The following is a 16,448-nucleotide window of genomic DNA, read 5'->3' as shown; positions in this document are numbered from 1 at the left end:
AATGTGAAGTTGTCACAATATTTTTCCACTGTGAAGATGATCAAAGATCGAAACCAGTTGTGAATAAATATATTATAAGACAGCACAGTGTTTATCACGGATTTCTCCAAGGAACTAGATCCAATGGCTCTAAGCGACACAACATTAGATTGGAGGTTCCTCTCAAAAATCAATCCGTCATCTGAAATAAGTACATCTTTTGCAGGGTGACAATGTGCCTTGTCCATCAAAAGAATAACCCTTGCAGATAAACCTTTCCACTCAAAATACGTATGCGCAGAAGGAACAAATGCAGAACAGAACCAATTTCCGAGGACAGTACTGCTCATTTGGGTCCTATCCTGATGCTTGCAATATATTGGCAAGTTTGTTATTCCAGTGAATGCGCACAGCATTTTTGATTTGCATGCACCCATTGAATTGCTGCAGAAAAGAACAGTCAGGCTTTCTGTACTAGGCTTATGCCAGGTAGCATGAGCTCCAGCCTGAGAGGCTAATGTTTGTGTGAGGATGGCCTTCAGTATAGTCCAATTTCAATAGTGATGCAAATCTGTTCTCAAAGAGAACTGTTCTATCTGATGTAACTGAAGGAATTCATTGTAAAAAGCATCAGCTGTATCTTTGTTAGGACTAAGTTTCTCACCCTGTTTCTCAAATCCCTAAACAATATTTAATCAAGTAGGGCATTGTGATGAAGTGTTAAATTTTACTTCAATTTCATGAGTTTCCTGGAACCCTCCTGCTTCCTCTTTTAACATAAGAAAAGATATGGGACCATATTTTGCTCTCTTCTGTCGGAATCACAAGTGCAGTGCATCAGCTAGTTTTGACTAAGTTGAAGTTATCAGGCAATTGCACTATGATCGTCTACCTTTACTGTCAGCTTTAGTTGCAAAGTATGACAGCTTTTCTTTATTTTTATTTAAGTCTCTCACTGTTCATTTGTCTAGTCTGAAAAAGTTTCAGTGCAGATTATCTGTTTTTTAACTTATCAATAGCTATTAATACCTTTTTGATGGTTAGAGCAACACATTTGTGTTTATATGTCATCTTCCTAGCTTGTAATTTCAACAACAACAAGAATATGATACAAGTAACACTCACTGTCAATGATCCATTTTAGAAGCTACTACTGAGATCACTCAGCAGCTGTATGATCAACAGTTAGTTCCTCCTGGCACTAGGCAACAGTATGATTTCATTTTATATCAATATACAGCACGAATTCTGAAGGGAAATATGTCAGAAGAAAACCTAAAGCATTTTCTTTTACTACCAGCTTTAAGTGAGTTGGAAATTATCAACTTTTAGCTTCTAGTGAAATGGCTAAACAAACACATACAGGAAGAAGAAACTGGCCACATACAAGTCACTGTATTTACATGGAGAAGCAATTGAAAACAATAGAAAAATATTTCATGGATGTCTAATGGCAGATTGGGATCCACACCATCTTCTGGCCATAAGACTTGTCAAATGCATAATAGTGTATGTGGTGTCACCGCCAGACACCACACTTGCTAGGTGGTAGCTTAAATCGGCCGCGGTCCATTTAGTACATGTCGGACCCGCGTGTCGCCACTGTGTGATCGCAGACCGAGCGCCACCACAATGCAGGTCTCGAGATACGGAATAGCACTCACCCCAGTTGTACGACGACATTGCTAGCGACTATACTGACGAAGCCTTTCTCTCATTTGCCGAGAGACAGTTAGAATAGCCTTCAGCTAAGTCCATGGCTACGACCTAGCAAGGCGCCATTAGCCTTACATAGTTTGATAGCTATCGTATGAAATGTCTCATCAAGAATGCTGTAATTCACATCAAAGAATAAAAGATAAGTATTCGAGGAGCTGCATACTTTTCTTATTAGAATTCAATACTTATCCTGTTCCAGACTTGACGCCAGTCGGCGTGTGCGTACGCGTGCCTTTCGGCTCCCTTCTCAGTGTGGCGTAGCTAGCTTGTTACGCCACAACAGTGTATTCTCAAAGTAAACATTTGTGCTAATAGTAAGAGAATAATTATGCCTTCACTTCATATTTTATTCAACAATTGCAGAACTGGGAGTTTGTTGTATGTTTGAAACGCAAACATACAAACACTATTAGAGTTAAGTAAAGATCTTCAACTGTATTGCCCACTAACAGTAGCAAAATTCTAAATGACTTAGAAAGCTTGCCTTAAATGGGGACACCTTCAAGATAATGCACATCAACAGGATAAAAAAAAATGTTACTGTGATTACTGTTCTTATAATAACCAGAGGATCTGTTTGTTAACAGCAGCACATGAGTTCAGATAAAACTACTGCAAAGACTATTAACCTCTTCATGTGCACATGCCTCTTCCTCGGTGGCTACTTTGCACCAGTGCGCCCCTTTTCATTTTTGAATTCAAATTGATATTGGGTAGAAATGAATAAAATATATTGCACAAGTTAATGAAAATTTATTTTCATGATATTACAAGTTGCTTTCAGTGTGAAACATTTTAAAGCAAAATGCTGCACACAAAGAAACTTCAAATTCTGTGCACCAGTATAGTCTCTTGTGAAGGCCTTTTCTTGTGCACGCTACACGTCTCCTTGTTGATCTTCTTATCATTGTGGATGGCATAAAGTCTGGAAAATGCCTGGCTATAAGGCGTTGTGTTTTGGTGTTCAAGATGGGCGTCCCACTGATGGCCCTTGTTGTGGTGAAGGATATGACCAACTCTCCACTGAAGCTCATTCTGCTTTGTTCGCCACCATGCTTCTTGTACAGAATGTATGAATTGAAGCATGCAATTTCCAGCAAGTGGCAGAAAACATGATAATATTTTTTCTGTCTGCTCCTAGCCATCTGATAATTCTGCAACTTAGAATCACACCTATCCATGCCTCCCATATTCTTGTTGCAATCAGTGACAACATGTGGCTTCTGAAGGATTCCCTTCTTTGAGTTGACATTTAAAGATGCATTGTCATGTAAGGTGCTGACCACAACAATGCCTCTTTTGTTCTTCCATTTCATTATCATCTGCTTGCCTCTGTACTCTGTTATGTACTCTCGTTTTTTCAGTTTTTCCTTTTTTATGACGGCAGGCAACCTCATCCCTTGTAGTATCCTGCCAATGGCAATCCATGGAGTGGGCTGCTAAATTGTGGAGAGAAGCTATGAACTGTTGTGCATATAAGTTTATCTGTTCAGCTATTACTTTGCACTAAGCATCATGCATGTAACACACAAAACAGCTTGCCATAGCATACTGTTTTAGGGGCACAACCGTACCACTGCTACCATTGCACAAATATTGATCACGAACTGAACTAGCATGCTCAAATGCACTAGGTACCATCTGCAGTAGTAGTGCCTCATCACCAGAAGTTTCTGAATCGAAGTCACCTTCACTAGCCTCAAGATCCATATCTTGAGAAGTTTCAGAACTGTCACTGAAATTATCATCACTTTCTAAAAGCAGCTGCTCTATCTCTGAATCCAATAAATGACTTCTTTCTGCCATTGCAAAAGACCACTAACACAGTGGGAAAAACAGACAAAAAAGTTGTGCTTTTGCAGCTGCTTCACAGGGTGCGTACTGTCGATGCATGCTTGAGTGGAAAGTGTTATAACTAGCCCAGAATATGCTTTGTCGCCTGAAGAGAGCTGCCATATAGTGGACAAAACTCAACTGATACCACAGCTTCAACAGCAAGCTGATAACTCCATCATTCCCACCAGCTACTAGCCACAGAATGCAGCAGACAGATATATCCACCCAACACATTGTAAATTTGCAGAGCTGGGATGGACATATCCGTCATACTCACATAGAAGGTTAAGGAATAATACAACAGCCCTGTGCAGTTCCTCAGCCACTCAAAGAACGTATTAAATATGGCACATCTTTACTCTACCCAAAGAGTTCTCATAATCCTTCATGTGACAATCAAACTAAATGTACGAGTGTAGAGGTATAACTGTGATGACAACATGTGAAGTTTTACTGGACAAGTATCCTAAATTAATTTTCCAAAATTTTACTGTGAAGTGTTAGATACTTCCAATGTGTCATTTGGGCATACCCAAGATGACAATTGTTTTAGCTGTGACATATTTGCCAAAGCAATTTCTGATGTTACCCTGGTGACAAAAGATACTGACATAGCCTTTTAGGTGCCAAAAGCACAGGAATGACTCTTTCAAGGCATACAAAATACTCTGCCTTTCAATTAACAAGAAATGCAGTATTTTATGCATGGGGTCACTGTATTTCCTTTTTGGCATTAACAATCGTTTGAATGAGTGAGTACTCATGATCACTTCCCATGAATATGTTGCCAGAAGGGGATAGAAAGAAAGACTTTTCTAACATTTCATAACAAAATGGGCAACATTTGGACAGAGAGTTTTGTTCCATTTCCCTGTTGCAAGCACTGGCCAGTATACATATGTTGTTCTGATGTATTTTCTCTACATGATGGTGCATGACCCTGTGGTGTCACCGCCAGACACCACACTTGCTAGGTGGTAGTTTTAAATCGGCTGCGGTCCATTAGTACATGTCGGACCCGCGTGTCGCCACTGTGTGATCGCAGACCGAGCGCCACCACAAGGCAGGTCTCGAGATACGGGATAGCACTCGCCCCAGTTGTACGGACGACTTTGCTAGCGACTACATGGATGAAGCATTGCTCATTAGCCGAGCCAATAGTTAGAATAGCCTTCAGCTAAGTCAATGGCTACGACCTAGCAAGGCGCCATTAGTAACATTGCATGTATCTAAAGAGTCTCACTTATATCGTCAATAGCGATGTATACAACAAGGATGGATTAAAGTTAAGTATTCCAGAAGCTACGTACTTTTCTTTATAGCATTCATTATGTATCCTGTTTCAGACCTCACGCCATCCGCGTGAGCGTAGTGCGTGCCTTTCGGCTCCCTCTCATTGTGTCTAGGCTGTCTTGTCTAGACACAACAGACCCGAAAATATTTGACTGGATAACTTACATCCCTCTCATGAACGATGGACCTTGCTGTGGTGAGGTGGCTTGTGCGCCTCAACATTACAGATAACTGTACCGTAAGTGCAACCACAATATAGGGGTGGTTTCTGCAGGAGTCTTTGCAGTAGTTGCAGGGATAACAATCTGGATGATTGATTGATTTGTCTGGTAACATTAGCCAACATAGCTTTGCTGTGCTGTTATTGTGAACAGCTGAAAACAAGGGGAAAGCACATCTGTTAGTTCCCTCCCTCCCCCCCCCCCCCTGAGCATGCAGCTCTACTGTATGGTTAAATGGTGATGGCACCCTGTTGGGTGAAATATTCTAGAGTTAAAATAGTCTCCCTAGTAAAAACACAACTGGCATTCTAGTTGGAATGTGGATTGTTAGATCATTTAATACAATATGTGTGTTTGAGAATTCAAAAGGGAAATGGACAGGTTGAAATTAAATATAGTAGGCATTGTTGAACTGCAGTGGCAGGATGAAAAAGAGTTCTAGTCAGGTGAGTACAGGGTTATAAATACAAAATGAAATAAGAGTAAAGAAGGAGAAGATCTGATGATGAATAATAAAACAGTAATGGGGGTACACTACCAAGAAAAGCACAGAGAATGCATTATTGTAAAAATGACAAACATGAAGCCAAAAGTTTATATGCCAACTAGCTCTGTAGATGACAAACAGTTGGAAGAAAGTGTGATGAGCAAAGGAAAGATGTTAAATGAGATGAAAATTTAATTAGAATTCAGTAGTATGGAAGGCAAAATATGGAAAATAGCAAGGGAACATGGACTGTGGAAATGGAAAAGAAATGAAAGAGGAAGTTGCCATGTAGAGTTTTGCACAGAGAATAATTGATTCAACAACATTTCATTTAATTATCATGAAAGAAGGTTGTATGGAACAGATCAGGGGACTCTGAAAAGTTTCAGATTAATTATATACTAGTAAGAGAGACCCTTTGAAACCAGATTTTGCACTATAAGACGTTTCCTGGGGCAGATGAGGACTCTGATCATAATTTATTTCATATGAACTGCAGAGAACTGAAAAAAATTCAAAAAGGTAGGAAATTACAGGGATGGGACTTGGATAAATTGAAAGGATAAGAGGTTGTTGAGAGATTCAGAGGAAGCATTAGGCAATGTTAGACTGAAATGGTGGAAAGTAATACAACACAAGATGAATGGGTAGTTTTGAGACATGAAATATGGAAGGCAGCAGTGGATTACATAGGCAAAAAGACAAGGCCTACTATAAATCCCTGGATAACACAGAGGATATTATATTTAATTGAGGACTAGTGAAAATGCAAAAAATGCAGCAAATGAGGCACACACAAAGGAACAGAGATGTCTGAAAAATGAGATTGACAGGAAGTGCAAAATGACAAAGCAGTAATGGCTAGAAGGCAAGGTTGCAGAAGCACACATAACTAGGGGAAAGAGAGACGCCCAGGAAAACTATGGAGACCTTTGGAGAAAAGAGCTCAGGTGACAAACTTTGTGAAAACCAGCCATGAAAAAAACTATTCCATCTGGTGTGCAACATATCTGAAACAGGTGTAACACCCTCAGACTTAAGAAGAATGTAATAATTCCAATCCTAAATAAGGCACGAGCTGTTAGGTGTGAATACTACTGAGCCAACAGTTTAATAAGTCACAGCTGCAGACTATTGAGCCAAATTATTTACAGAAAAATGGAAGATCAGTCTGGGTTCTGGAGAAATGAAAAAAAAAAACCATGCAAGGAAGAACTGACCCTATGATTTATCCTAAGCAATGGGTTGAAGAAAGGCAAACCTATGTTTGTAGCATTTGTAAATTTAGAAAAAGCTTTTGATAATGCTGACCAGGATACACTGTTTGAAATTCTGAAGGTAGCATGAATAAAATACAAGACCCGAAATGTTATTTACAACTTGTCCAGAAACCAGACTGCTGTTATGAGTTAACAGAGATTAACGGGAAACAGTGTGTGGGAAGGGAGAGGGAGAGGGACAGGGTTGCAGTCTATCCTCAGTGTAATTCATATGTACATTGAGCAAGCTGTGAAGGAAACCTAGGAGAAATTTGGAAAGGGAATTGAAGTTCAGGGAGGAAAAATAAAAACTCTGAGGTTGACTAATGACATTGTAATTTTGTCACAGGCAGCAAAGGACTTGGAAGAGCAGTTGAATGGAATTTTTAGTGTCTTCAAAAGACATTTTAAGATGAACACCAACGAAAGTAAAACAAGGGTAATGAAAAGTAGCTGAATTAAATCAGATGCTGTGAGAATTAGACTGGCAGATGTGAGGAGATGTAGAGGAGCTCTGCTAGCTAGGCAGCAAGGTAATTGATGATTACTGAAATAGGGAGGCTATATCAAATGTACACTCACAATAGCAAGAAAGGCATTTATATTCAAATAGATATAGGATGTGGTAGTTATGCAGAGAACAAAAGGCTAGCATGGAGAGCTACATCAAACCAATTTCCAGACTGAAGAACACAACAACAACTTTCATCTTTTCTCAACAGTCTCTCAAGGAAGTGGGATTTGTATAAAGTCACTGCTTTATCAGATACCAGATACAAAATATTCTTTTTTCCAACATTCTGTAACTTTCATTATTTGCAAGGTAGCTTAGTCATTAATATTCAACGGAAAAAAAATCTGCAATGCAAAATTGAGAGCCTGTTTTTGATAATCTGCCAAAAGAAATCACAAGCATGAGCAACAAAATTTAATATATGAGCAGCAGACTCAATACTAATTTTTTTTCCCCACTACAATGGTATGTCATCCACACGAATAATTCACAGTTCATTTCATTCTCCAGTTGTTTGCTACTTATGAATCAGTAATATATGAATGTAATTAATTAGAAAATTCTATGGATGAAAAAAATTACATTTTTCCTACAATACTACTGTAATCAAAGTTTGTGCCATGAACTCTGGTAAACACTGCATCTACCGATATGTTCAATGGCCAAGGATATCAGATGCCAAGTGTCCCCTAGATTCAGAACTCTGAATAAATCAATAAATGGTCTCTGAATAATAGAACCACATTTTCATGCTGCAGATGTTAGTTACGGAATATTTCTTAGTAAATACCATGTGTAATGTGCATGGCTAATTATTTTATGTTCTGTTTTAAACTTATATTATTACTAAGTTTCCATAGTTTATTTATGCTGCAGTCCAGAAGATGCTGCTGGCTCAATCCACATCAATCCATGTAAGCAAAGGAAAAAATTCTCCCCTTCACAGTCTCACATGTTATTGGATTTGAGATACATTAAAATTCAGGCCAACATTATAAGATAATATTATTTATTTATTTACTTTTTTTTTGGGGGGGGGGAGAAACTGCTGATCTGATATACAGGCTGCCAAAAATGGCAAATCTGGAAACATTCATCATGTGCAAAAAATTTTAAAATGCTCCATCTCTGGAATGGTTTGAGATTTTTAAATGTGACATATAACAATTTTATCATTAAAACAGTATCCTTGGTTGAGAAATGTGTGTCCAAGATCATCTGCTATAGGTGTCCACATATTTAATTAGAATTAAAAAAAAAACATATTTTTTGCCAATCATAATAAATTAGTCTTTTTTAATGTTTATCAGTACCACATAGTACAGTATTCCTTAAAAAGGAAAACTTCCACTTTTCAGTTTAATAAGAGGTTTTTAAACATCCACTACTGTTTTCTAGTATACTGATACCATGAAATCAAAACCTAGTCTTCTTTGACATAGCATTTTAATTCTTCTTAATGATATTCACTAGGCAGTTTTCAAACATCATAAAAACTTCCAAAATATATATTGAAATCCTAAAACATTTAGGTTCCAAACAACAACACCTTTGTGCACTGCATTTAAAACTGAAATCAGCAATTCAATACACTAAACATGTGTTCAACTGGGTCGGTATCTTCCTTTGACACTCAGTGATGCTTTCCTGTGGCACCAACAGGAACTGGGGTGTTTGAAATCTTCAAAATGCCATGGAGTGGAAGTGAGCACTGGAGGTATCGTTGCTGTCTGGGAGCTTCAAATCTACATACAGCACTTGGTCTACATAGTAGCTTTAAGTTCATAATGATTTCAATCAACTCGTAACTGATATCTATAACTTCTGCAAATCACCAATCACAATGATACACACAGGTCAATGAAATCCATCTTTGTAGGTTGTGAATGTGAACAATCTTCAGTTGTTTATGAGATCTTGGTTGGACAAATGGAATTTTCTTATTTCTTACTCCTTAAAGTTTGTGCAACATATGTTCAGTTCAAATGGCTCTGAGCACTATGGGACTTAACATCTGAGGTCATCAGTCCCCTAGAACTTAGAACTACCTAAACCTAACTAACCTAAGGACATCACACACATCCATGCCCTTGGCAGGATTCGAACCTGCGACCGTAGCAGACGCGCGGTTCCGGACTGAAGCGCTTAGAACCGCTTGGCCACCGCGGCTGGCTACGTTCAGTCACCATTACTTTGAATCCAGAAGTGTTTTTTCTGAATTTTTGTTCCCAGGTAGACTGGTTGGACCATTCTTCTATTTTTTGTTGGCAGAATTCTTCAAGGTGCGCTTTTGGCAACAGGATGATGGCTGTTGATGTGTTGGGCCTATGGCTTTACCACTCTTCTAAAATCCTCAGCATTCTGAATTACAGCTGTACTCAGCAGGAAAGATTATGTTTCATAGCACTGTACTTCAGTCGACCTCCTACTTCATTACAAGGCCCCTGCCACGACCAATAATACATTATCCATCCTACAGCTGGCACTATTGACTATGTTAATTCAAACAGCTGGTACTGATTTTTGAAATGGTAAGGGACACGATAAGAAATGATTATGATCTTTTCTGTCTGTGGATGCAGCTCATTTGAATATATGTCACTCCTGTAAATATTGAAACTTGGTCTTTACTGCAGTCATACCCCTGTACTTCCTATGGCATAATCACAGACCGCTACTCAGCAAAACCATAGTGAAGCACTAAACACGCCTGTTAAGCCTCACTATGTCCCATCACTTCTGCAATATGCTGTTGCTGCTGCAATTTCTTCAGATGTTTGTGTGTTGCTGCTTTCACTGTCCATTTTCAGTTCACCAAAGAAGGTATCAATGACAACAGTTTTCTTAGCAAGTTTATTCTCGTCCCATAGTACACATGTAACTTCAGAAGAGTAATCTGTTATGTTTTCTCGACAAAATGTTTTTAAGGTGAGTCCAGGGCAATCACCACACTCTTGAAACAAAGTCTCTTATTCTACAGTACATTACATAAGACTAATGGCTTCCCACATCCAACTGAGATGTTATATGTGACAATTTGAAACAAATTCTTCAAAGTTCAAAATTTGCACAATCCACACATAGACAGATATCTCTAGATGAATGCCAAGTTACCAATTTAGGTTGTAGTGCATAAGATTTTGTTATTCGAATGTGGAATATTGGATGTCTCTTCTTATATATGGCAAATTTTTCTTTAATACTGCGGGTCATGTATCTTTTAACTTTTACCACTTTTTCTCCTGCAACTATTCCAATGTCATTTTTGTTGGCACTCTGGTCAAAACAGTACCATTTATCTTTCATTTAATATGGCTATGCAGTTTGAACATTTGTTTTGTTAACAGGATGACCATAGTAAGGATCTGGTTCTCCAAACATTCCTCTGCAGTTACCATGCACCTAGATTTGTCCACCATGTACACAGATGGAATGGCATAAAAAATATTTTTCTTTGCAAGGGACACTGGGCAACAGTAAGAACTCACTCACCTTCATTGACGCAGCAAAAAATCAGCGGAACATTATTTATTTATTTATTCATCCAAGAACGTTGTCATGAAAAACTATGTTGTCAGCTAACATCGTGTTTGATGTGAATCCCTGAAAAGTTGCGCAAGCTTCTTTTCGTTCATCTTCTTCTGAAGAGCTTGGTCGGTTTCATTTTGGTGTCATCTCTAAAGAGTAAGTAAATTCTCTCAGTTTCCTTAATGGATACACATTATGACTTAACTGACCATGGTTTCCTAACAGAGGTAACACCAACCTCTATAATCACTAGTTCAGGGAATGTAATTCTTCTGCAGACATGAAATCTGTATCACCCACATCACAGGAGTCTACTTCTTGTCTGCTCACTGTCACTGATACTCTGTCAAAGCATTTAAACACAGATTAAGTCACCACTGTAAATATTTTAACTTTCAAATAGTCTTGAAATGAGCACACATATTCACAACCTGAAGAAAGTCTAGTTCCTGACACTCATCTACATCATTCTTTTATGGATATGTAATTAATCAGCACACGATGCTATCCTGTGACCCCATTCAGAATACACTTCTAACACAATCTTTCCTGCAAAACACCCTAAAAACACAATCTTTCCCAGAAAACGCCCTAAAATTCAACCACTGTCATTTTCGGAAAAGCTTACTGGTACTGTTTGACAATAAATTGAAATGTTGTGTTTGTTTGCCTGTTGACAACTAAATTGCTGACTCCTACATCTTCACCTTTATCTTCTAGCCAAAACACACTGAATTATATGGATGATTTCAGGCTGTTCTAGAAGATGCTGTTATACTCTGAAATTACCTAAAAATATTTTTATTTAAAAATTAAAACCATAAAATAATAATCAACACATCATATTAAATAGTTCTATTAATTTTTGCTTCTGTTATTTTCCAGACTGTTCTATAATATTCTGATACATTCTGGAATTACCTGCAACCTTCCACATTGTTCCAAAGACTTTGATGATTTGGAAGGTCTATGTACAGGTTATTTAGAATAATATAGCCTTTTACTAATTCCAACTTTGTTTAATTCCTCATATTTATTTGTTCACATAGGTCAATGATATGATAAAAAAGATGAGGAATTTCAGAACCACTTTGGTGTGGTGCTGTTTTCAGGATGTTTAGTACCTTCAATATGCAGCATCAGTAAAGTATTTCGAATGTTTAAGATTCATGCTTTTTAGATGATAGATTATAAAATAAATGAAATAAAGAAATTAGATATGGAAGTTACTTTTGAATTTTAATAAAAAATGTTAGACAAAGAGAACTCTGGCAAACAATTTCAATTTTTTTAAAAAGAAAAAGCAGTCCAAATTACAATAAATTATTTATTTTTGATACTGGTAACCAGTTTTAATCTATGGGGCCATCTTCAGACATGAGGCTCCAGATGACACAAGTAGCTGAATCATGAACCTGCAAGGTAGTACCGACCCTTGCCGTGAACTGCTACAAGAAAAATTATCTACGTCCATTGCTATGAAGCAGTGACCCATATATCTGTGTCATATACACAACTGACAAAAGAAGAAGAAGGAGAAGAAGAAGAACAATAAATATAAATAAATAAGAAGCACCATGGCGTGAACAGTTCCGAACTCAAACATGAATCCATCACGTACGATATATAAAATCCAAGTAACTCACTAGCAAACCAGAACAAACACTTCCAATTACAACCTGATAAACTCAACTCACAATGTCAAACGACTCAGTAACACACCTAATGAACAACTTTGAAACATATAAATCCAACATGAAAGCACAACCAAATACTGCAACAAGCCGTATACAAACACTATCCAACTCAAAGGCACTGTGCCATTATGTCACACAACAGTTATGCCCCGGATGAAAGCAGACCGGTGGAATCACAATTTTTGGTTGATCCTCATTCCTGCCTCTAAGAACCATACCGACAACAGGATATTAAACTCTAATCTTACTCCTCCCCTCCCCCCCCCCCCCACCACTTTTTTTTTTATTACTACTGGAGCTGCACACGAAATGCACAAAAATGCTACAGACAAATCCCTATGAAATTCTGCTGCACAGACAAAATTGTGAATAATTACACAGTCAGTCATTGTCATACAGGATAATAATAATAATTCTACATATAAACACAGCAGTGTATTTCACAATAGTTGTGACCAGCAAGTATCAAATTATTATGCACACTATCAAATTTCCTGTTTATTCCTTTACTTTCAATTACCTCCATCTACCTGTTCCTGCAACAGGGCAAGTTAAATAGGGCTGATACAGCAAGATGTACAATCAGAAATGAGAATGAAGAAATTACAAACATTCAAGAGCTAAGTAAATACGACAAAGGTGAAGTCACTGACAGAAGATGAACCTGAAGCATAAATGTAGAACATGAAAAGGTAATAAGCTGACAAGAGAGACAGACCCTTAGAGGACCAATGGATATATTTGTGTGTGTGTGTGTGTTAGACCATAAAGGTGAAAACGCCAGCTTAACTCAATAAAGATTATTGTTCAATGTGATAAAATAGTGTCAAGACAGCATCAATGATAAGGCTCCTATTTCTCTAATAAAGTGTGTGAAGAAACGCTGCAAGAATCATGAAATATTCTGGACCAGTGAGGAACTTTAAATATTCTGTTTAACTGAAAATCAAAAATGATTTGACACTTTTGAGTCAATCCATATGAAGTAATATTGTAAGGATTGCTTGACCATTTTTGATTTTTTATATGTTAACATATGTGAAAAATAATCCTGTTTTTAAGATTTTTTAAAAATTTTTAAAAAATGAGGGAGATTTATTTTGGACTCTGTCAGTGTTATGGTGTGTAACATATTTGAATGTGCTATGAAAATAAACTGTGGTGTTTTACTCCTTCATTGAAATTTTAACCCTTGAAAACAGTATTTTATTCAATCGTGATTTAAAAGTTTGGTACCCATGTTCTTGAACTAGGATTAGTTTTATGCTATTGTTTTTGGACTTTAACTATAGAAAGAATGTTCTGATAAAAATGGTGTGTGTTTCATTCCTGTAGCATTACCCTGTCTGAGGATACTTAATTTATCATAAATGTCTGTAAAGCCTCAAATGTGACCCCGCAGCTCAAGAGACATATCTGCCTCTCTGAAAAGGCTCAAGATGATAAATTTTAAAAGCTGTTTTGAACTAGCTATTTACTGTATATCAACAAATAAAAAAGTCATTACAGAACTCATAAATGGTCAAGCAACCCTTATTGGTTCACTTCACTTCATATGGCCTCACACTTCTGTTGTTGACACAACTGTTATTGTCACACAGTGCAATGTTACAGAGACTCAAAACCGCTATGGAATCACATATCACTTTACAAATGCATGTTACAGTAGAGTATTTATTATACATATTCTTGAGCTGAAAAAGGCTCCACAACTTAATTAGGTGAGCAACGTTCCCTGCCAAGTCTCCAAAGCAGAAATGTACATAATTAGCTCAAGATAACTTTCAGTGTGTGATATACACCACAGACAATAATACACTGACAATCTATAGCACCAAAAGATGTAATGAACAGCGAAAGTCGAGAATTTGAGCTAAACTGAATACACAACACCATGAATGTTGTTCAAAACATGTTTCCATATTTTATGGAGTGTAAACAAATTTCAAATAGTACAGTGATTTCCGAATCTCAGCAGCCTTATCCGTAACAACGGGGATGTAGATGCGGACATCAGAAGCAGAATTATTAATGCTTTTGCAGTCTTCCAATGAATGTGAAACACACGGCTATTAGACCCCATAAGTATGACCACAAAGTTTCGACTGTACCTCTCTATGGCCATATACACACACGTGAAAATGTCGATCATATCAGCACACAAGCTCAATGTTTTTCACCAATGATGGTTGGGCATAAGTCTGAAGATTTGATATAGTGACCACGTTTCAAATAATGAAGTCATCAGTAATGGTGCTACAGCCTTCACAAAACAGTTGCTGAAAGAATATTGAAGTTTTCTGGGCACGTCACGTACAACAGATGGAAGAATCCCCTAATCAGGACTGTTGTAGAAACGAACGGATGGATGCGGAAGTAGAAGACCTTGTAACACCTGGAAACGAACTTTGGCTAGGGATCGTCAATCCATGGACGTGAACTGGGTGGAGGGTGAAATCCTGGCAGCTGAAGGAAACCTGTAGCCAGATGTACTACTTAGCACTGGTGGAACAAAGTCTAAGTAAGACAGTAGAATGAAAGTATTATAAATACCATGTTCTCGCAGACTGCCATTGTGACCATGTTCAAGCAGAATGCCATTGTGACATTCTTAATACGCTTTTTGTTTACGAGGACGCATAAAGATGTTGGAGCAACGAAGTTACTAAAAATTACGAATTACTATCTCAAATTTCTTGGAATACTCTCCCGATTAACGTTTGAAAATACTAAACGTCATAACACGACTATTGCCGCAAAGTTTCGCTTAAAGTTACAACAAACATGTACAGTAGGAACTCTAAAAATGGATATTTGAAAACCCATTACGTAGGTAACTAAGATAACATCACAATGAAACTTATACTCACATATACACATCAGAAGTACGTGTGCATAACACAACCAGTCGCATGCACGACGATCGTAAATATGAAGAGCACAGGGACCCATTTAAGAGTGTTGAAGTACCACGTATGAAGTGTTGTATAGTCATGAGCATTAGTGTTCAATGCCATAATATGAAAAATCCATAGTCTCATTTGTTTATCACAAATATTTACATTTTCAGACACAGAATGACAACTCCATCGGCTTGATGTAAACGCGATTCCATCCAATTGCCTTTGCACAAAACAAAGATATTGCTACTACGTGACACTCCCACCATAGATCTTTCATTTTTCACTTAATCGAGAAAATCAATAAATTAATCACAGGCGATGTCACAGTCTAACATGAGAATGTGTGCCGTATAGAGGTGTAATAAGGGGAGATGGCGCTACAGACGCTGAACGTTGCTTTGAAGCCGGCGCCGCCATGTTAGATGCCCCAAAACATTAGCAGACCACTGTTTATAATTGCTACTTGTTCTTAATTTGTGTTGTGTGCACGCAACATCTGTTTTAGATATAAAATGTTATAATGCTTCCTTGAGTAACCCAACGTCAGGAAGATATTTTCGATCGTTTTTCTGGCCTTGAATGCACATTTGAATCAGTAATACGACTAACTGATCCTCATTAATGTACCTTTCCTTTTGTTAGACATTACGAATAACTAAGAAGAGAAATATGTGACGTGAAAAGGCTGCTTTTGTAATCCAGAATTTTCCTTAATACAGCCTGACAAAGTTGATTTTCGGTCTATGTCCTCTTGCTGAAAAACCTGAGAAAATATTTAGCTATGTTTTTCACAGCGTTCGCCCAGATAGCTATTCGAGTTGAACTGATAAGATATCTAAAACCAAATGACAGAAATAAAATCACTACAGTAAAAGTAAACAATGCAACCAAAATTCATGTATATGAAAGTAAATAACGGTTGAACGAGTCCACTTACGAATGAAATGTAATTCTTTTACATTTCAGACTACGGTGCGATCAGAGCGAATAGCACACCCATAAACGACACAAG

General features: G+C 37.6%; 1 protein-coding gene across 1 annotated transcript in view; it reads right to left on the bottom strand.

Moving 5' to 3' along the window:
* LOC124721951 overlaps nt 1-15,809 on the bottom strand; it is a 37,749-nt gene extending 21,940 nt beyond the window's left edge. The window contains exon 1 of the mRNA XM_047247115.1: nt 15,404-15,809. The gene's annotated coding sequence lies outside the window, so the exon portion shown is untranslated. The remainder of the gene's footprint in view (nt 1-15,403) is intronic.
* Nucleotides 15,810-16,448: the final 639 nt, after the last annotated feature.

This window comes from Schistocerca piceifrons, chromosome X, assembly GCF_021461385.2.
Source record: "Schistocerca piceifrons isolate TAMUIC-IGC-003096 chromosome X, iqSchPice1.1, whole genome shotgun sequence".
Classification (NCBI taxonomy): Eukaryota; Metazoa; Arthropoda; class Insecta; order Orthoptera; family Acrididae; genus Schistocerca; species Schistocerca piceifrons.
This window is presented reverse-complemented; position numbering and strand designations above follow the sequence as displayed.